The sequence below is a fragment of the Galleria mellonella genome, unplaced genomic scaffold, assembly GCF_026898425.1.
Source record: "Galleria mellonella isolate WM207_F2 unplaced genomic scaffold, CSIRO_AGI_GalMel_v1 utg19, whole genome shotgun sequence".
In the NCBI taxonomy this organism is placed as follows: Eukaryota; Metazoa; Arthropoda; class Insecta; order Lepidoptera; family Pyralidae; genus Galleria; species Galleria mellonella.
The window spans coordinates 1,093,943-1,118,803 of NW_026442028.1; the positions used below are offsets into that span (position 1 = coordinate 1,093,943).

The 24,861-nt window shown below is 33.0% G+C and overlaps 1 protein-coding gene across 2 annotated transcripts in view; it reads right to left on the reverse strand.

The window, feature by feature from the left end:
* The window catches only part of LOC113521180 (protein N-terminal asparagine amidohydrolase), a 107,041-nt gene that overhangs the window by 77,510 nt on the left and 4,670 nt on the right, over positions 1-24,861 (reverse strand). For both annotated transcript variants that reach the window (XM_052894038.1, XM_031912859.2), the window contains exon 2: positions 6,610-6,650. The gene's annotated coding sequence lies outside the window, so the exon portion shown is untranslated. The remainder of the gene's footprint in view (positions 1-6,609; positions 6,651-24,861) is intronic.

The window sequence follows — 24,861 nt, forward strand, 5'->3', positions numbered from 1 at the left end:
AACAATCAACCGAGATACATCCCTTGAACGGCCCAATCAGTTAGAACAAATGGCTTACATTTGTCTATAGATCCGTTGACGAGGATACGCAAGAAATTCTTATCAAAATATTCCTTTAAAACCTTACAACGATATATCTTATAGGAAAAATGGGCTTGGGATTCATGCGTTATGAAAGATTCTAGAGTACAAAAATAAAATGATCAAATACTTATATAATTCATAGCTTTATTATTAATATGTTTATAACCATTGAATAACTAACTGATCAATAAATGTTATATTAATGCTAGTAAATTAGTTACAACAGAGATTAGAGACGACTTGGTTATAATTCTAATTAATGTCCATCATGGTTGAAATTGTGCTACTATAGCTGTATGCGGGTTGTGGTTGACAAAATGTTGTTAGATACTGGACAACGCTAGCAGGTAATCCACAGCCAAGACGTTAATTAATGTACATTACTTAAACAGATTAGTCAAGCCAATAGACCGCCCGGATGGCACGTGGGATGAGTTGCAAGTTATGAAAAATTATATTATAAGACATATACGTAATACATTCTTTTGTAAATATTTTTCGTTAAGTCTAGTCTCTCGATAAAATATAGATATATATTGACTACTATTCTAAATTTATTAAGAGATAAAAGAAGAGATTCGTCGAGGAAGACAGACTACAAAACCTTTACAAATAAGTGCAGTTATAAAATTAACATAATTAGTTTAGCCTGTGTAAGTAATTTATCACGTTATTTAAATAATCATAATGAATAACTTTTGTGAAGCAAAGGGACAATTGAAGAAACTTCATGTTATACGGTTATTGCGAAATAACATGAAGTTCCTTAAATTATCCCTGTAGAAAAAAAAAACATAATGAGGACTTTGCATACAACATTAGCTAACCAATATCGGTTTCAAAACATGACATAAACACATCACATTTTGCGACAAGTATTTTGGGGGATTATGAGAAACCTGCAACTGTTGTATTAAACAACTGTCCAGCGAAGTCCATTTGTTACACTTATTACGTCTTCAAACTTTATCCTTTAAGATACGAACGGGCCTCGTCCACTAACTCCTTAAGCTGATTAACCGGAACGATTCTACAACTCATTACTAACAATAACGGACCTTACGCCCAGTTTTGGAGGGTTAAACTTGATAATTATTCATAAGATGTTAACAGCTTACTTCAAGAAATATTTGGAATTCGTAATACTTTAAGTAGATTAATAAATTAGAACTGTAAATGTGGTTTCAAACATTTTATCCTATTTATATGGTGCAGATTAAATTTAACAGTAATGAGATCGATGTGGATGATTAAACGATTTCAAGTCTTAAAGAACTAAAAACTAGTTAAAAAGTAATATTATTATCAGCACATGGTTCCACCAATGTACATATCAACATAAATATCAATATAGAATACATACTGAAATTATTGCTTCAGAAATAAACAAACTTAAGTAAAATATCTGAAAATGCCTTGGATGCTGAAAGCGGCCAGGTATTTAACCAGGTGAAAAAGAGGTTCCTTTTGTGTACTCTATAAAAGGTGTCACAGATTACGCGATATTTTTGCATTTGAAATCGATATCATTACTTTTACCACAGTTATGCGAAAAAATTTACAACTAGTATTAAATTTATTGCTTTTGCCCTAAACAGATGAATTTTGTTACTACAAGTTAAAATACAAGGCAGTTTTCCTGTGGATCTGTGAATTTATTATTTTAACAGTATTTATGAATTAAATTATATCTGTTTACAAAGTCTCCAAAATAATATTTAGTTTTTTTTTTTTTAAATGTGGTAAGAGTTATCGAAAATCAAGTTTGAAGCAAAAACACGCCCACATGTAGTCACGTTAACTTATCAATTAATTTCATCTTCTTGATTAATATTATTATAGTAATATTTACGAATGAAATGCCATTTCGTTTGTTGAATTATGAGTGTATAATTATGTACTTACTGATACCACACGCGATGGATAATTTTGAATACGTCTTAGAGTCTTAAGGATAATCTTTGTATCGCAATATGTTAACTAGTACCGAGCCCCGTTTGGACGACTTGCTTCAGAAATATGAATAAATGAATGAATGAAAAACTATTTATTGTTTCTCTCAAAGAATGATATAGATTACATAAGTTAACAATATGTACAGTAAAAAAAAATCACTATATACACTTATATTTCACTAAACTAGACATTAACTATTTGATTTAATACACGTGAAACAAATATGATACACATTTTCTCCAATTATCCTAGGAATTTCTAAAATTCTCTCTTAGTTGATAGCATGACAAGTTACATACTATTCGACTCTACATACTCGTATTACAGAGTGAAATTAAAATAAAAAGCCTAACTGTGTTTGGGACTAAAAAAAAACTAAATATATAAGGAAACGCTTATCTTGTGTAATTAGGTACAACAATGACTTACTCATTATAAACCTACAATTAGAATATATTTAAAATATTTATCAGATTGACTATAATAGTACTAAAATCAGAAAATAAAAGTATTTACGGCTAAACCGTATATTGTGTGCATGGTGTTGTAGTCCGTGAGCTTGGTAACTACTCCTTGGATCTAAACTTTAAAAAATACACTCCTAAAACAGCTCGTTCAAGTGCACTTGCTTACTAATCGGGATCCAGCTATTTAAACAAGGCTTTACTCCAGCGGCGGTAAGGGTCGGGACTGACCGGTACAAATAGCACACATTCGTCTAGCTCCTCTCCTATTTCAATATGGCGACGCCTGTATTTCTTATATGTGTTTACATCTTGAAAGAGTATATCGCTTTACTGAATAGCTTACACCTTACTAAAATTTAGTTTTTATTTTAAAGATATAATAAACTTATTTATTTTAGTACCTACATTAACTTAATCTATTAACATTAGAGAACATTAATATTTTAGAATTTTTTTAAAAAATAACTTGATATGTAAATAATAAACATTATTTCAGAAATCTACGCGGTGGGCATACGACTATATCACAAAGAAGCCAATGTCCTGCAGTGGACGAATAATCCTGAAGGGACTGATTCCACTTGCATGCATATATATGACGAATTCTTGTAAATTCCATAAGTACGTATCTTATTTTTAAAACTTATGTTCATTTTTAAAGATATTGCTATATACATGCACAACGGGAATTATATGAATTTAATATGTTTGTCGTTTCTGAAAATTGTTTAGACTTTATTCAGAAGGCGTCTTTAGTATAAAGTGCGAGACGAGATGTCATTACGTAAAATACAGTACGCTCCCTGAAGAGGACTTCTGAATAAAATCGAACCATTTGTCGGAAACGACAAACGTAGTACGAAAAAGTTCATAAAATTCCCGTTGAGCATATATATAAACAAATTAATACCTTCTTCTATTTCAATGGTTTCAACAAAATTGACTATTTTTTTTATACAACTTAGAATAGCAAACAAGCTGACGGTCCACCTGATGTAAAGTGGTAACCGTCTACTATACCGACGAGCTATTTAACTTTTCTCATATTAAAACAAATTAAATCGTGCAACGTAAATTAAATTTAGAACGCAAACTCCAGTGTCTATAAGTAAATTTTGTTTCACACCAAACAGTATATTGCTCCGCAGCTACTTCAATCGTGTTAAAATTAATATAAGACCAACAAAAGTAAACTCTATCGATTGCAAAAATAGTATTAGAATCGGTAAACAAAAAACACAGACCAATCGAAAATCTCCTCATTTGGAAGTCGATTAAAAATAAACATAGCCTCTGTAATTTTAACATCAAACATTTAAATATCGACGTAATAAATCTTGTATTCTAAACATTTCCCGTTCTTAATCTTAATAACATATCTCAGGTACAAATTTTCTCACCGGCCTATTACAAATAGCATTGGGATTCAATTAGCCGCGATTTCACTACCTATAATTGGAGTGCAACTATAAAGCAAATTAAACTTTAACTGTATGTGTATTGGATTGTAGATGAACCTATATGATGTACTGTGGTTGGTAGATTCTTCGTTAGAAAATTTTAAAATAAAATATCGCCCAAGGATGAACAAACTTCTAATTAAATTTTCAGAAAGTCAAGGCCAATTAAAGATATTTCTTTTGTATGAGTGATAACTGCGTTATCGGCATACGCTGGCAGGACACCAATGAGGAATGATTACAGATTTGTTACAGTTAGCCCATCCCGACGAAATTCAAAACATTTAACCACGATAAGTTTTTAGAGGGATGTTTGTGGAGGTCGACCTGAACTGTTAAACCCCTGTGATTTGGTCCTTGACAAATTTTGTTTGTGTGGATCAACATGTGAGGGTAGCATGCAATTTTTAAAGTTTTATTATAGTAAAACTTACGCTAAGTACCTTAAACAATCTTGTATTAAACTTAAAACACCGGGACTGAAATTACTTAAATATCTCCTTCTCCTATATACCTACAGAAATTATCTAATTACAATTTTATTATTTAGTACATTTTTATATATGCATACACAATTAATAATGACACTTAATTTAATTTATTTTAGAAAACACAATCTCTGTAAAAGATTATTACTGCCCATAATATCGCACGAGCAGATATCAGACTAGATAAAGTGGGTGTGTCCACGGGCGGAGTCGGGGCTAACGTGTAGTCTAAACACAAGAAATAAACAACACATTTGGCTTGTGATATTGATACCAGGAATAAATTTTATGTTGAAATCGTTGCATATTTGATTGGAATTCTAATTGCTGCGCACAGAATAATAAATAGCTTTACGACTACACTTATGACGTTTCTTGGAAATACTACATGACTGCAACTACCTATGAAACCACAGACCTACAGTTAGACATATATGAACGAGAATTAAACATTTTTTTTTTATCAAATTTCCTTATCTTATAACATGTAACTAATACTTCAAAACACGAACATTATGTGCTTTAAAATAAAACCGGTCAAGTGTGAGTTACACTCGAACAACGAGAAGTCCGTGTTTAAAATACATACTTATAATCTGTAAATAGAAGTTTTTTTTTTTTATTTGTGATAATTTATTTCGATAATTATGAGATTCTGAGATTATTGTGATTGGGCTTTTCTTAAATTAGATCCTAATAAATATTTTTTAACTAAATAACTCTTGCAAAGAAAAAAATATTTTATTAATTTTGAAAATCTGGAAAAATATTATTAACTTTTTTTTATATATATTAATGATACTTTATCTAGTATAAAATATTACGCGCACTGTTATAAAAATAATAAATGAGGTGAGGGAACGGTGAAGTTTCATACAAGCGAGATAGGAATGGATAACGTAATCACCAATCAATTCTAGAGAAAACATTGGAACTATCTGAACCGCAATATACACAGTTTACCTTCGAACACAAAGGTCTCGGCAAATAGCATGAAAGAAGCTCAGAAGCATCACGACGCGGCAACCTCTCAATTCTATGGCAAAACCACATTGACGGATTATTCCACGGTACCCGGCTACCGTTACAATCATTTCACCCATACTATAGTTCATAACTTGAATAAATATAGCTTTTGGATGAAACAATAAAAAGTATATATCTATCTATCTAAATATATGTAAAAATAGATAAAAAAAAGTACTTATTAGATACATTTTTATTAATAAGTTTTTATTTATGGAGAAATAACCTATAATGCAATGTATCATCGTACACATACAAGGTAATGTGTCAACTAATCAAATAATTGAAAGAAAACTACCACATTTCTTTATATTTCCAACTATTTTAAACCCCCCATTAAATATATTTACGATTTCATGAAAAATATCAGCAATACCTACATAATTATTAAAATTTAAACATTATCAACTTAAGCATTAATAAGACTGTAATAATCGGATAATCTCATCCCCTTTGTCCTGATAGCATAACTAGATCACGGTCGATCACGAATTCACGATAGGTTTACTAAGACACAATAGTAGGGGCACATACTTGAATTTATAATAAATGGAAGGTCCGATCTTATAGAGACATGTCGATTTAAAATTCACTCCCAGTGCCGGTACAGCAAAAAATAGGTCTTGCAAGTTGAATGTGGGCGCGCATTATGCAGGCGTGCGGCACGACCGTGTACCGCCTGCGATGTACTCGTGGTTGGGAACGCTGGGGACATCGGCTGAACCGCGCCACAAGTTAACACTGACACTTGGTAAAACATCGCAGAACTACGGAATAGGGACTCGGCGAGGTCGTAAATTGATGGTGATGTCTCAAGCTACTCGGACCATACGGTGTTTTGAGAGACGACGAAATTACATTTGCATAAATTGATAAATAACCGTTTTTAACGATCTCTATAACATAGTGATGCTCGACTTCGATGATTTTATTCGAATTGTATTAAGTATTCATGATTCAATAAGTTTATATTTATTTATAAAATATTTGTAACTACTTAAAAAAAATTAAAACTACCTCCACTGATCAATATCTGAGAGCAAACTAGTTCGTAGTTCGTACAGACGATTAAACGGACTCAAATTCAATGTTTGTAAGTACCGTAGATAGAACATATAATTAACTTACCTTAGCACCATCGCGAATGTCATATATGTTATATAAATTATCTGTAAACAAATAAAACATTTATTTTAATAATAGTAATTTAATAATAGCCAAATTGCAAATTTTTCCTTTTTTTTTAACTTAAAATGTGAAGGGCCATAACTCTACCAGATATTAGCGTTGATTCTGAGCTGACAGTACATTTAACTGATCCCTAAAATCAAACTTTCCATTTGATATCTTTGTTTTAAAAACCAATGTGAATTAAATTTCAAATACATTTACCATGGTCCGTAAAACAGTAATTTTGTGAAATTATAAAATTAAAATATTAGGTTAAAAAACAGGTATAGAGACGATTTCATTATATTTCTTTCATACTCACTACTCGTATTTATATAAGACAACAAATAGTCAATAAATGGGAAACTCAAGGCAATTTCGAAGCTAATCTCCATGCAAATAGCTTGCGAACAATAAAACAAGTTTATCAACATTTATCGACTTCCACGAAGTACATCGTAGATATTTAAAAAATGTTAAGACCCTGTGAGAAATTTATTTCACCTTAAAACTGTAATGTGACCAATAAATTTTGCTGACAATAATGCCAATTAATTAGACTCGGACATTATATTATCGATTAAACCACAGTAAAATTAGTGTCATGAGGCAAGTCGTTAAAACTAAAGAAATAGAAAGGCACAAACATCGCATCCATGACATAAAACTGGCAATATTTGTTACCGTCGTAAAGTATTTTATAAGTACAGAAGCGTATGCAAGAAACTGGGTAATATTTAAGAGGAAGTATGTCGTACGCTCATCCTAGACTTTATGACATTATAAAGAAAATAAATATAATTTATAGCGACGATTTGCAACGAAAATAAAGTGTTTTAAAATACATTGTTAGTTATATGAAGTTATGAAAATATCATGTAAGAAATTATTCTTTTCTTAATTTCAAGAGTACACAAAAATAATAATAAGTTATTACGTACGTATAATACTAAGTAGTTATATTAACTTAATTTGTAAAATCATGTATTTATTTAATAACAACACCATCGATGGTATTTCTTCTTAAACTGACTACTGTATTAATATAATTCGCTCGACTGGTTCTGATAAACCATTCACTGGTTTCATTTATATAATGTTAAAATCTGTTCATATTTCTTCCGTATGACATAACAAATAAAGATATATCTACTTATTCTAAAAGTGATTAATAATCATTCATTTATTTTTATTATACAACAATGACAGATATCTGTGAATTCCATTGTTTATTTCTAGCCTCTGGTTTTTTATAAAAGTAGCAAACAAGCATACAATCCGTCCAAAGGTAAACGGTTATTGCAGCTTGCAATACTAGGTGTGTCACGTTAGCGTTACCGACTCTAAAGAAACCAATTTCTTAATAATTTTTGCAAAAATTTAGAATCCCAACCTCGACACTTACAAGTTTATTGTAGTAGATAATATATATTTACAACGATTAATTTAACCGTTAATGTTTAACCCGTCACGTATTCAACCCACTGAATGAAGCAAGTTGCATAGTTTAATTGTTTAGAAAAAACGGCATTCCTGTAGTAAACCAAGCCATAAATAATGATTGTGTAATAGAGCAATAAACTGCATGTAGGAGTAGGTATAACACGACTGCATGCGTTGATTATTTTAATAACTGTATACAATGTAGTATAAGATTTTATTCCTCAAAAAAATAACTACTTTAATCTTGAAATTAGTATGTCACCAAAACGAGAATAAACAGTTCCTATAAAAAAAACATCATCGAAACCGGTTTTCAATATATAGAGTTAATCGTAAAGGCCGAAGCTCAAGGACAGTATTAATAAATTTATTTAAAAAATTTGCCCCAAAAAGAAAACTTAAAATCTTAACATATTTTTTCATCTCTCATATTAAATCAATTACGTGACTTGTAAGCAAAAATTAGTTTAAAATTTTGAGTTTGTTCTATAGTGAATTGTTGAGTTCTATGAATACTATCACTGAGTTCTATCTTGGTGTAACCTTTACGACCAACCCTGTAGAATGCAATGTATAACCACTCCGATCCTCAAATCGTCGTAAGATACGACTAAATAAAACAAATTAAAATTATATTCTATCTACACATATCGTCATAGTCGTAAAATATTGACGGATCTTTATATGTAATCTTTGTCAGATCCGTCAGTATTCTACGACTATGACGATATATAGACTTCGAAGTCAAAATAAAATCTTATACCAAGGTTTTACTGAACTATGTGTTATTTTGTGTTAATTAGATTTGTTTTGTTTAATTCTGTTACCATTTGTAAGCGTGCGACTGCCAATATTTGAGGATTAGTTACTACTACGGCGCCCAAAAACCGCCGAACAGTTAACACTAGACTCCTAGCAGCGATCTATTAATTTGAAGATGCCTCGTTTTAAAATAAAACACATGCCGCAACATGTGCGCAGACTGAATAACGGTTAAAAATTGATGAATAATGTGGATTATTGAACTTGTTTATATTAATTAATCCTTAAATGTTGGCAGTCACACGCATACTAATGGTAGCGGAATTAAACAAAATAAATCTAATCAACTAATCTATACCAAGTATCCAAGACGCCTATTTATTCATAATTACCTAACTAGAGAGTGACCCTCTTAAAGAAAAAGACGAATTGGATATAATATTTAACAAGCGGCCCAACAGTCGCATGAGGAGCAGGGCACTTCTCTCTTCTTCACCAAATTCGAGCCTAAAATTATACTGATACTATTCTCTTGCTTCAGAGATAACGTTGATTGCGTACAAAAATATCTTAGTCATTCTGTTTTATCGTAAGGTTGCCCAATGTTCATAATACTAGTATCAGTAAAACTATAGAAATTATACAAACTTTTCCTTAAGCGCCATTTACACGAAGTATGTGTGGGCCCCATGAGTGCGCGTCAAAGACGGAGAAAAATTGCTTTTATATATTGCATAATACCCAAAACCGTCAATGCTGTCCAATTTTTCATACAACCACAATAACGTTTTATCAAAAGTATCTATATAATTTGTGTTTTTACGTGTCAAATAATAACACAATAATAATTATTATCGATTCTTCTCACTGCAATGTTACACTAAAAAGACGGAGTCAATTTCCTAATACCTTATCCGTGATAACGGATGGCATGTCCTTGATAGAATACAGAGTCCAGACGGCCAATAACTCCAAATCCTGGCCTAGGACTGTGTATAAGAAACTTTATAGAGTCCCTTAAAAATGCTCCAGGCAGGTTTTCATTGCACATTTATTTCATCCAGCTACCGCGCAATCTCACGACTCAATCCAATAAATAGTGCTAGTATTACTACTGATGTAGGTAGGTACTATGCTATAGTATTCAGTAGCAAATACATATGGCAGTAATGGCCGACGATAATACGGAGTTATTGCGACAGAAACGAGAATATACTGAAAAAGAAGAATATAAAGACATAGCATTACATATCTATATTACAAAAGCAAATTTATTTTAAAATCATTTAAGATATTGCACGTCAAATAACAAATAATTAACTCAAAATCGGTTGTGAATTGATGAAATGAGAACTTAGGTACTCCCTTTTTTAAATCGATTAATAAGAAACCCGGACTATAAATATAAACTAGCAGATTATGTTAGTCCATTCATATACTAAAGTGTTAGATTCTAAATACTCATATTATAAGTGAAAGTAGTAACTGTATTTATAATAGGATCTGTTTGTACTTTAGCGTATTAAATATTCAGGTAATAGATATAGGTATATATACTTTATAACAGTTTAGTATGTCAGATTTAATTGAATTCATACAACGCTCACTGCACATCAGTATACTTTTATTGTTTATACTAATTTGGTAACAACACCTCTCGCCATAGAACTAAAGCTCATCCATTTTTTGGATACGTGCATCACGAATATTACGACACAAACCGAAACGATTCTATTAATATATTCGTCTGCCACTTATCTAAGAGAGCAGGTTACTGATGCACTGAAGTGCCAAAAGGTGTACAGATAGATAGATAGATACTCTTTATTATTTCCTCCAAAAGATTACAATAGTAAACTTATTATAAATATAAATAATTACAAGAAATAATCACAATGAGAAAACAATAAGCTTAAGGAACTTATTCAACTCCAAATCTAACAATAATTTGTAAAAAAGCTCATTTTTAAAGTGTAGTTCAGAAATTATTCAAAATTGCCATCACAAATGACGATCCAAGAGAATATCAATACCTGAAATAAATTGTAAAATTGAACTAACTATAGGTTTAGGATTGTGTTCAAATGTATTAGAAAAAAAAAACAATATCCGTTTCCAAAATTAACGAAAATGTTCCACATGACAGGTCAAAATATCAGATAGGTTTTGGAATACATTCATTCCACAACCGGTTTAGATGTCATCAAATATTACGCTGCATGATTATTGACAAAATAATCTCAATTTAGTTGACTTGTAGATATTCCACGAATGCAGTTGCCAACGCATATGCCCTATTTAACGGAATTCTTAGATATTTTGAACGTGCTAGAATTTAGGACCAAGCGCACTGATCACGTTCACGTAACATAAACGTTCCAGAACTATTTTATAATACATGAACCTTTATATTTATTATTTTATTCCAAGAGACGGTAACAGGTTCTCTACCTGATTCGTTAAATTAAAAACGTTAAATAAAAAGACTCGGCAAATTTGAGCATTTCGAGTGTCCCGTTCACCACAAGAAAGTTCTACGACTGTCCTATCTAAATATACAGTTGTAAGCAGATTTGATTGCGAATAACAATATCTTGAGCATTTTAGTTCTAATTAGGTAGTTAGTTTTTTGGTCAGTCTATTAAGATCTTAGACAAAATGTTAAAATAAATTTGTTTTTTTTTTTGTCAATGAATGATAATGAAATAGTAACTCTGCCTGCGCTAACAGTATTTGCCAACGGGATACCAGTGAAGGATGACAGATGAAGATGAAAAGGCAGGTCAGTTAGCCCATCGTGACGAAGTCTCTAGCAATTATTCACGATGGTTTCCAGGGGGAACCGCGTATAGGTCAACCCTGAAGGGTGTATTGCTAGTAACAGGGTTGCCAGTCCCTGTTAATCAATCCCTTCTTCCCAACATATTTATGTTAACGAATAGCACATTAGGCACGTTCTTTTTATGATTTGTCCCAATACATTTCTGTACTGTCTATCTAATAAATATAGGTCAATATCTACGTAGCAATTAATATGTCGTATAATTTTTGCACTTTCAGTACATTTTGCTCCACGAAAAACGCAAGTACTAAAATCGTAAGTCGTGACAGAACACACCGACAACCAAAAAGATATTTCATAGACATTAGACGAATTAAGAAACTCCTTCTTTTGGAAGTAGCTTAAAAAGGAGTAATGTTGTAAAAGTTCTAGAGAATCTATGTCTTAATGCCAGTTTAGTTACTTTACCCAGACGACACCGTTGTTACAAATTCCATTGAAATCACTCCAGAACATGACTAGAAAGTGTTCCGATATAACGACAGGCTGTCACGCCATCGCAACGAGACAATGTGGCCAATGCAATCGTGTATTAATTTAGAGGAAGCCAGAGGCCAGAGGCACGGTCACGCAGGAGAGTACCGTACTCACCCGAGGCTACGACGTTTTCTGAAATGAGCGAACGGTCTAATATTTGGGACAGTGGCCGCTGTCCATCTTGCTGTTAATGATATAATGACAGTTCTCATCTTAGCTACTACTATACCAGTAACCACTGACTTTGTCCGCATGAATCCATTAACATTTCACTGAGCACAGAAATCAAACTTTACCAAGCATATACACATGGTTATATTTTTCTTTTGGCTTTCCTTCACTTGCAGTTCAGCGTCTGTACTTTAGAGTATGGTCCATAAACTTACAAAATATTTTTAAATATGTTTAACCGTTTAAACGTGATTGAATGACAAACTTTTTCATTTAGAATATTATAATTGGAATATTTTATAATAATACCTTAATATTCTAAAGAGAGCCTCGTAGTACAGCAGCATCCAACCTGACTTTTAGACCGCAAATATCTTATTTAGATGAATCCAAAAATACTGTGTGACAATTTAAATTTCTGACTAACTCTTTCGTGATGGAAAATAATAATATCAAAGATAATTAAACCGATTGAAGCGGTATTGCAGTATGTTCGTTTTATTGCCATATTGGATTTTAATATAGTCACTGTGTTATATTCACTACAACACCAACAGTCTTCAAAATATCTCCGACTCATGGGGATTATAGTCGTGAGCATAATTATCTTTTTTTATTTACAAAAAACAATGCGAAACACGTAGTAAGTTAGATTCGCGCATCAGAACATGTATAGCATTGTTTTAGCACATTATTATTGGATCATAAAAGCGACGGGTCCCCGCCTGCTTTATGGTCCGAGCGGGACTCACGATAGCAATTTCGTAGGACATTTACCAGAGAAAGCCCGGGATTTGTAGGGCCCAGAGCGATAAGTGGCCGCCTGTTGCTAGTAAAAACGGTGATGTCGCTAAACAATTTGCAGTAACTCGCCCTTTGAACTTGAACGTCTGCCTAAGTTATAAAATTGGAATTTGCGACATTTTTTCCAGATTTCTAATTAAAAAGATTTATAAATTCATAAAGGAAACGATTCTATTTTTAAATAATTTTATTAATTGTGAATGCATCGAATAATTAATTTGAATTTCGAACGAAAGGTGAAATTTGATTAATGGGCTATGCCCATTATTAAGCTGACCATAGTGGCAAACAACAGCCAGTATATTTTTAGCATTTCGAAGGAAAGTCCCTTTCTGTGTTACAGATATGTATAATACAATTAGTCTTCTGGCCTAATATCTATTTCTGCTATGAAGTAGGAGTGCGTGCGTCGTCATGTTGTAACACTGTGGACACTTCATACAAAAACAGCGTGATCCATGGTTCTCACTGCTATAAGTATAAATTGGTGATATATAAACTGATGACGTCTTTACCGAGCGCGCTATGTTCCATTTTCGAACGATCTTTGAATCACATAATAGGAGGTTGAAGTTAGTTCAATTGAGTGCAAATAGTAGCCATATTTTTAGGCAAACAGAAGTTATATACTTACTACTTACTTATTGTGGTTTCGGTTAATGGTCACATAACCAGTGTTATATCTATTACGGCAATATCGATTAAGACACTTTTATTTTGAAAATCTAGTTATCGAGAACTAACGGATGAAAAGGAATGCCACAAACTTTACCATATATTGTTACTAATATATTCATTGCTCTAAGCATAATGATCAGCTATGATTAACTTGTTTGCCACACCTGATACAATAAATAAAGACATATATAATAAAATATGCATAATTGTAAAATCACGTCATTATTATTTGTTATTTGATCTTGCCGCTAAAATAAATCATTTAAAGCAATTATATTGAGCTTATTAGTCAAGTTTACCACTGAGCTGTAAGTAGATTGGTACAGTTAATAACAAAATGCTATAAACACGTACAAAACTTCTAAATCCCATAAACATCCTTTCACAAATAAAAAGGTCAACAAAATTATTATTAGAATCAGATGAACAACTGAATATAGCAAAAAAAGACAAAATTTATCGTAGCTAGTAAAATTTTGATAATGTACTCGTATATTTTTGGTCAACATCAAAAATATATGAGCACATTACCAAATTTTAGTAGTACAGTATATAATCAATCAGTTATGCATATTAGAAACATCAGCAATTTAGCTATCATTTTAAGAAAGAACGTAAAGATTCTATCTTCTCCTGACTTATATAGATCTCAAGCTCTGCCTTACCCCAAAGGTCAGATTTGTGACTTCAAATCTGGTCGACAAGAAAACCTTTATGTCGATTTTTATTTCGACTAATTCTGCAATGATCCATATTTTTTTCTGACTACCTACCCATATATCAGGAATAACCATCGTGTGCGTATTTTTCCCCTGATGTTGGAAAACGCCGTTAATAAAATAAATTAATCTGAGAGGCAGCAGTACACTTACATTACCGTACGTTTTTTTTTCTTTTTTTTTATTTGTACTCTTTACGTTTATTATATACTAGCGGCCTGTCCCGGCTTCGCACGGGTGGACATTTTTACATTTTAAAAAGTGGCCATTAAGGCTGCACACCCGACGGAAGCTTAAAAACGGCTCTGCTCCTATCGATCGTAGCGTGATGAAAAGTATACTATAACCTGCCCAGGAGTATGAAGAATAATTGTACCAAGTTTCGTTAAAATCCGTCGAGTAGTTTTTGTTTCTATAATGAACATAAAGACAGACAGACAAAAAATTTACTGATTGCATTTTTGGCATCAGTATCGATCACTAATCCCCCCCCCCCCATAGTTATTTTGGAAATATATTTCATGTATAGAATTGACCTCTTTATAGATTTATTATAAGTATAGATAGATAGATATAGAAGAAGCCTAGCGATCCTCCCCGGGTTTTGACGGGTAGATAGATAAAATTGTATTTTACATTAGCTTTAACAGGTAATTGTTTTAATTGTCTGAAGAATTATTACCTCTCACAATGCTGAATTACGTACTTATTATATTTATGTATATATATATATATATATATATATATATATATATATCTATTTATATGTATTTACTTATATATATATATATTTTTATTTATACCTATCGGTCTTTTCAATTGTAAAGATATTTTATTTATTTATTTTTAACTATAACATTTAAGTCGATTGGTACACATGTACGAGGTCTGTCCGGAAAGTTCGTATAAAAGTGTTCTGGAATGCGAGAAAGAGGAGTGGGGAGGCCAGGTAAGCGCAGGACCCCTTCCTTATGTCCCTAACAATGCTTCAGTTCTGGTCTGACCGCCGTGCGGTGCGAACTGGCTTGTCACGCCATCTGTGAAGTTACCTCTTAACGAAACCCCGTCGGCATGGAGCCCGCTTCCGTTGAAGAGCAGCGCGTCGTAATCAAGTTTCTCTCGAAACTCGGCAAGAATGGCCGTGAAATTTTTGCCGATCTAAGAACAGTTTATGGGGATGATGCTGTGAAGGAACCAACCGTCCACAAGTGGCTAAAAAGATTCAGAGAGGGCCGAGAAAGCGTTCAAGATGACCCACGTTCAGGACGTCCTTCCACTTCACATTCCGACGAAAACGTGGAAAGAATTCGAACTTGTGTTAATGGGGACCGTCGTTTAACGGTCAGACAGGTGGCTGAAGAGCTTAATTTGGGCAAAACCGTGGTCCACGAAATTCTAAGAAACGAACTTCAAATGAAAAAAATTTGCGCCAAGATCGTTCCGTGAGTTTTTGAGTAAAAATTCCATTACGGTGACCGAACACAACCCCTATTCGCCGGATTTGGCCCCGTGTGACTTCTTCTTGTTCCCAAAAACCAAATTGGTACTTCGGGGGCGGCATTTGGGGGACATAAATGAGATAAAAAAAGCTACGACGGGGCAGCTGAGAAACCTACAACCAGAGGACTTTCAAGGAGCCTTCTCACAGTGGAAACGGCGTTGGCACAAGTGCATTATGTCACAGGGGGAGTACTTTGAAGGGGATAAAATTGATTTACCTGAATAATTGTAAAATAAAATTTTTAAAAAACTTTTATACGTACTTTCCGGACAAACCTCGTATGACTGTAACTACTAATGAACTGTCACTTTTCTCATATTGGGTTTGCTGGAAGAAATCTCTATTGGAGATAAGCCCGCCCTTGTGCACTATTATGTTTGTTTTTACATTTCAATAACCTTTTTGTGTACAATAAAGAATAAAGAAAGAATAAAGATAATTTCTAGGAGGAACCGCGTGGAGGACCTGATAGGGTATATTGATAGCAATGGGGGCTAATCTCCCCATTACTAACAATCCCTTCCCCCCATATCAGCGGTTATCGGTCCACTACTGAACATAGGCCTCCCCCATAAACTGCTATAAAGAACGGGGCCATATGCTATGGCAGCTTAGCATTGGAGGGATTTTTCGAGTAGTTGCCACGCATGGCACGGAGGTCAGCAACAGCAGTTAGGTTTTTGGTGATGTTGAATGTGAAGTTCTTTTAGTCGCCTGTTACGACATCCACGTGAAAGGAAAGGGTGGCCCATTATATGTCAAGACCACACGGCATAAATTACTCAAATAACAACACATATATATATATAGATAAATTACTTAAATAACAAAATGTTAATGACATGACATGTAGGTATCTCACAAAGTGTCCTTTCGGTAAAAACACAGGTAACGAATCTATTTACATAAACAATTAACATTTGCATTGGAACTCCAAACTAACTTTGTATGTAAATCGGTGCCATTGAAAGCATCACTGTCTGATTGTTTTTTACACACAAAATACTGTCACACTTAAGTCCTTGTTTTAAATAAATTACCTAACTAAAGCTATGCGAGCGGAAAAAGGCTGTTTGTAATAAGGTCTAACAGCCCCATTGCTAACAATATACCCTTTCAGGTCGACCTCCACGCACTTCCCCTTGGAAACCATTGTAATTAATTCTTGTGAAATTCGTCACGATGGACTAATTGACCTATTTTCATCCTCTCGTATCATCTCTCATTGATTCCCCGTCAGCGTATATCGACAGCGCAGGCGAAGTTAACATTTTATTTTAACCTACCAAAAAAACACAGTTTTGCTATGTTATATATATACATATATAGCTCTACATATATAGCACTAGATATTTTACGGAGGATAAAATTATTTTAGCTATTGTTGTAATTTTTTTAACTTGAATGAACTTGATAAGCCTGCTTAGTCTTTTAAAATAATTCCTTGAACATGGATTTAATCACTACATTCCATACATTATACAGGTGATATCGAAATCGTTAGCATCTTTATAAAGATGTGTTCAACCAGTAAAAGTAAACTTTATCAAAATCCGTTCAATAGTTTAATTTTGCAATTAAATTGATTGGTTTTGCCACAATTTAAGTAACATTTATTTGTGGAACACAATGTTTAATTATCATTTAAACGCTCATATCATTAACCATCTCAGAATCCCTTTAATATGAACGGAACGATTTATTAAATCGATATCCCTCCGAACGGTACGGATGCAATAGAAACCGAACGTTTGTGAAACAAATAACATTTTGCAATAAAGTTGAACACACTCCGTATATCTGTACAATCTAAACAATCCCACAATGCAAACTGAGCAGACCGAATTACTGTACAATCGGCCGCGGGCAGGTTTGTTCGCGCGCATGTACCAATCTTCGCATTGTCAAGGTACTGGGTACGTTTTATTGGGACAGAACAGCAAATCGGTAGCTCATCCCGCATTAGTAAGAAACTCCCTAAATATGTATTATTTGTTACATAACTATTTTAATATCCTTAATATAGATAAATACAGGCATCACTTGAGGCGGCCGTCTCTATCTTTCCCGTGGGTGTCGTAAGAGGCGATGAAGGGGAGGCGAGGGATAAGCAGCAGTGTCCCTCTTAAAACATCTCTAAAAACCTAACTGCGTATGCCAACCCGCCTTCCAAGCGTGGCAACTACTATCAAAACTCCCTTTATAGGGGAAGACTATGTTCAGCAATAGACAGTTAACTGCACAGTGCAAACTTACAGAACCAATTCTAACCTAATTTTAATTATCCTTCCACGAGTACATTACAAAATTTACATTGGCAAATAGTTTAGTTTTATAACGATATTAGATTCAAGAGTAAACCCTTTAATCTTTTATTATTTAAAAATTTCTGAAATAAAAGATAAAAAAAATTAATTACGACACGTTAGATGGGCCTACTACAACAGATCTAAGTACAATAAATATCTCTATTTACTATTAATTAAGTGGCGTTGCACATAGCACTTCGATTTTTCACTAAACCAACTTGAGATTAGCGCTACTGTATACAACGTACAAGATAACAACCTACCTTACAATTGTTTTTTTTATAGCAACATTGCACTTATGTATTTTGTCTAAGGGGCTGGTGTTAACGCCTCTAAAAATGTGGACATCCCACATAAATCTGTGTACCTGGCAACACTAGTATGCGGTACTATAATTACGGTCTATCAATGCGGTGCGGGATTATTGAAAGCCTGGTTGAGGGGCGGAGGATATTAAGATGATGGTCGGTACATAATTTGATGGATTAAGGAATACACCCGAGGCCTAACAACGCGTAATGACGCACGCCTAAAAATAATGCGTGTACTGGGCGCGGATTTGTAAGTATTGCAATACAACTATGAGAAATAATGCTTCTGATTTCCTAAGTGTAAATTAGTTTATTTATCTAAACATGCGGAAAGTATCAAACCAATTCAAGTCATAGCAAATTACACCAAAGAGAAACTTTGTAAAAAAGCCGTCTACTTATTCTTACAAGCAAGCAGCTGAGCTTGCATGGCTGTTTTGGTTTCGGAGAGCGGGATATTACAGTGAAATAACATGGCATAACATACATATTATGCCAACGCGAGAGGCTTTTGAGTATATTATGTGATATTTATAATACTGTTCAAGTCTATAAGCCACAGTTCCCACTTTCTATCAGATGAGCCATCACGTTGTTTGCAACTCTATGTTGCACTAACCACGAAGTCCCAGACAATAAGATACACTCATTTTATTCAATATCCAATTTTACTTGAATTACAAAACAAACTACAAAAAAATGTAGCTTATAATATGCTTATATATACATTTATACATGTACAAACACCGCGACAGTTGTAAACTTGTAGACGGATATATATTTCTCACTAATGGGCAGATTTTATTATTGTTCGAACGGAAAGGGTACCCAGCTATGCCGATTAATTGTAGCACTTAAAATTTCATTGGTCTTATTGTTCTTTGTTGCATAGAAATAATATAAATTCAAGTTATTTATGTAGTAACTATTGTATCACTAATTATTTTATTGTTTTTAAGAACTCTGTTTTTGTTTCAAGTTCAGAAAAAAAAAACCTTGTTTGCCATCTTCGTATTATAAAACAAATATGTATATAATTTCGAAATTAAACAGTTTTATTGTTCCTCAAAGAAAAAGACATTTTCAATTATCGTTAAGTTTATATACACCAACACCGAAGTAAAACCCAGCAATTGCAAAAATACTCATATCAAATTCAGTTATAAATTGGCTACGTAATCTCGTAACTTAGTCACAAAAAAATACAAATTGAAAATAAAAGTCCTCCTTTTTGAAATTGATTAAAAATAAAAATATCAAATGAAATCAAAGTCATCGAATGAAGTTGCTATTCTTTGGAGTGCAAATTATACTGGTATTATAATACTGACTAACAAACAAAAAAAAATTTAAAAATGAATCAAACATACTGGTATATTCAGCGAATAACCTCAATATTTACCCATACATCATTCGCATTTATTCGGCTGTCAATTCAAACAAAATAAATGCAATTACAATACAATTACTCAAGAATTGTACAATGCGAGTTCAGTTTCACACCTCAGTGATCTAACAACAAACATTTTGTATAGGCGTGCCCGACAAACCCACAACCGTCTTGTATGCAGTGTGACACCCGTGAGAACCAGGATTTTAGATTGAACATCGTGTCATAATGCTTTCTAATATTCGTTCAATATATTTTAATCCTAATAATATTATAAATGTGAAAGTTTGTAACAATGTTTGAATGTCTGTTACTCAACGCTCAAGGAGTTTCACTAAGCTAAAACATAAAATTATCCAACCTTTGTTGCATTTTGTTGAACTAGCATTAATAATCCTTCCATATATTACAGAAAAAAAATATATTAAACTTATATTTCTTATAATATTTTTTACTGTTTCATTTCAAATTTCACTAAAAAAACTTTTCACTAAAAACATACTACAATTCATAAAGAAAAGGTTAAACTGTATAAACTTGAACATAAATTCTATCCATAAAAATATATTCTATTATCATGATAATTACATCTAAAAATTTTTATTATTCCAGCCAGAAAATTCATTGATTACATTTTAAACTTATTTGACAATTCAAAAAAGAATAAATAAGAAGCGAAAGATACCCTTCCCAGATCGGCATGAATATATTCTATCGATATAGCGTTGCATATTGTGAACGGCCTTCGGTAAAGCTGTAAAAGCCATTTCCGGGCAACAGTATTAGAATAATAAAAAAAATACGGTAAAATCATAAAGGTTATTAGCATATATCATGTAACAGCGAAACGATAATATAAGGATATATAATAATATATAAGGGAGAATAAGAGGGATATCTTTTAGAAGCCGCTTATAAATTCTAGACCAACGCGTGTCTATATTTAGTACTGGCTGTCAAAGCCGTGATACAATACCAGACCGTTTAAGTAATATTGACGTTATAGCGTTTAATTTGGTCCTTTACTGAATTATTACCATAAATGTCGTAACCTACGTTATGTAAACGTGATATATTATTAGCTTCGAATACCTAGTAAAGGACATTAAAACCCTCGTCGCCGGCATGTTACATTGAGCGATAAATTACATACGACTTGTAGCGATTAAAATCCGTGTCGTCTCTAGAAATGGTCATCCGTGAGAACTTAGACCAAACGGTTAAATATGTTCCTACAGCTTTGCCCTTATACTGGCAACATCAAAGATTAATCTAGAAAAGATAGAGCTTTAATATAATTGCCGATAGATTTTGTAATTACCGTAAATTTTATATTACTTAAGCCCTTAAAATTCCATACTTACACAAAAATTTGCAACTTATTTTTTATTGTTACTATTTTTACGTTTTTTTTTTAATAAGATACAGCTCAATTTCCTTAATGTAGTTTTGTACAAATGAAAGAATTTTTATAATTGCTTAACTTATTATTAGAGTTCCTCCATTAGAAACAAAAAATAAAAAATGTCTTGATCACATTTAGATTTATCAAAAGGGGTGAGAACTTTAATCACCTCCGTATTAATGATTAAAGTTTCATTTCACGATATACGGTACATGGTGAAACAAGGCTTTAGATGTTTCTAAACATTTTTCAATCAACACAAACACTTCTAAGATTCTAATTTAATAAAGTGTATTTGGTTATTGTGATAAAATCTTAGACTTAAATCTATTAGAAGCAATTTATATGAAATTGACTGAAGATATTTTTGGAGACTACAAATAATATTTAATTATAAGGTGAGTAATATTCAATTATACTAGGTCGAATTTTAGATGGTTAAATTCATACAAAGACTTTTTGTATTTCATTTAATAATCTTTATTATTTCTAAAACAACTACGTTTAATGGGAATAAAGGGACAACATTAGCTGTTTGATAAGGCAAATCCTAAATCTCTCAGACAATAATAATGCGTCATCAATGTTGTACTTCTACGCTACGGAGCAAGTCCCATAACAGTACGTGAACATCTAATTACCGTCTTGTTTATAAGGAATTGTACAACTAAATCACCAATAGTCATTCTAAGGCCGCAGACACCCTATTAAAATCTTAGCCCTTACATAGACTTCGTGTGACCTTTTCATCTACCGAAAACCATTTAAGTAACGTTTACCGGTTGGCTCATTATTTGCGGCCATTGTGCTGTTAGGTCTAGACTACACTAGCCCGCCTGAATGGAAGATGGGCACCAGCGATACCTTAATTGACGAGGGCCTGAGTTTCCGAAAGCTTAGAACGGTGCATAATAATGGCGCATAATCCCTTATCGAGAAACTTTAGTTAAGGCGACGCGTCGTCTATTATAGGCGGACACAATGGCTAAATTAAAGGATTTCATATCAAAATCTTTATAATATAAAAACTTAAGAAATTATACGTATATATTTTTTGTTACCTCTAGTTAATAAACCTAGCTCATAAGAATAGAGCTGTTCAAAATTAATTGTAAACAAAACGCCTCTCTCCGTATACAGCATGTTATTAAGAACACATTACATCGATTCTAATCTTTAGAATTACTGCTCATTGTATTGATATCGCGTAACACACAGACAAATAATATATTTAAAAGAATAATCGAATTAAGAAAAAAGCCCGCGACCTCAATCGTGACAAAATTAAGATAAGACCAACCCAGAAGTAAATCTACCGATTGCAAAAAGAAAGATATCGCGTATCATAAAGCGCCTCACTAATCCTATGATTATTATAAACGCAAAAGTTAATGAGGATGTATGATATAACAAACATCCATCCAGGATGTTTGTTACACTTTAAATGGCAGGTGAATAAATAAATAAAAAATGCTACTGAAATAAAAGACTCTTTTTGCGTGAAGTCACTTATAACGCCCGAAAATAATATACCCTTAACTAAACGTTAATAGCGGTGAGCGTACGAGTACAATACGTTAATTAAATCGTCGCCGAGTATCGGGCAGGAGGCGTGCATCTGACTAACGGGCACACACGAACCAAGGGTGCATCGTTTCTGCTCAAAATGTACGCCGTAATGAATATGTCAGAAACACGAGGCCACGACAGCATTTTATATATTGCGGCTAGATAGAGGAGGATACCGAAAATTAAGGTCTGCGCAGACGATAGAGGAATCTTAACCCTAAAGATTTACAAACAACGTCCCACTACTAAGTACAGATCTCTCCTCTTAAAATGAGAATAATTACTTTATATCTACCAAGCTGACGACACGATTCGATAAGCAACTAATAAAAAAGCTCTTAATTCAATAGCACTTTTTTTATGTGTAGTAAATAATATATTCGGCAATTCTGAACTGTATTATGATTATTTATATCGACTTTACTCATGTTCTAAATTCGATGATGCCTAATTATTTTCGATCACTATAGGAACTTTTCACTACTATAGCCACCGATCCGCATGCGCAATGCTGGCTGTCATAATTTTAAATTGTGCTCATTATTAAGAACCCCTATTAAAAGCACCTATTGAAAAAAAGGAATGATTCGGTCTCAGTTTCTTCATTACTACACTCGTTCGAAGCCGAAGCGGTCAGATAGTTTTTAATAGTTTATATTATAGAGAAGAGTCATAACACAATTAGAATAAAGTTCAATAAAATGTAATGAAAAGACAACCAAATTTTTAAATAAATAATATAAGTTAAAATTACTAATAAATCGAAACATTCAATCAATTAATCTATTTTTGATTTGTTCTACTATCGGACATCAACAGACTATCTATCTATGGTCGAGTATTTTTTTTTTCTTATATTTTCATTAAGTTCCATAGACACAGACTAAATATATTAATTCATTGAAATATTTACTGTTAGGTATGAGAGACCACATACACTGCTACCGGACCTTAGCTCACCTTAATTGGAGGTCAGCTCTAGCCATACGACTGATTGCTGTGTTTACAACGGTTTAGACTAACTCGAGAACCGTTCACAGGAACCGATACGCCACCAGATACACAAACCGGCCATTACGTTGGCGATTCAACTGTGGATATCGCCTGAAAAAGTGGGACTGCACTCTATAAATATTGAAATTGTATTGTACAGTTACGAAAGAGATATATATGGAAACTATGCTACACAGCGACCAACGTGGCATTTGTCACATTAGATTGCTAACTGTACCCTACAGCTTCACCTGCGTGAATCTATATACAGCATTCTATGTGCTAAATTAGAATATAACCTACTCATCCCATGTATCAAATTTCGTTTAAATCGGTTTTAACAGTTCTTGCGTGAAATAGTAACAAACGTCTATCCATCCATCTATCATAAACTTTCGCAATTATAATATTAATAGATATAATGTTATATTATTATACGTAACATAATAATATATATATAATAAATCTCGTGTGGTCCCGGCATAGAATAGGCCACCCCTGGTATCTTATCTTGGGTATCGTAAGAGACAACAAAGGGTGGGCGAGGGATGGGCAGCAGCGTCCATCTATAAATATCTCCAAAGCCTAAGTACGGTTACCAATCTGGCTGCCAAGCGTGGAAACTACTAGAGGTTGCAACCCACAAAAACCCAAAAAACCCCCTAGGAGAAGCTTATGTTCAACAGTAGACAATTAAAAGTTGATATGATGATTATGATATATAATCTATTATATAATAGATAATAATATAAATTATGCTGTATAATTAAGCGAACACACGAAATACTTTAAACAAAGAAAAAGTATAATCGGTGTAGCCTAACGTCAAGATAAAG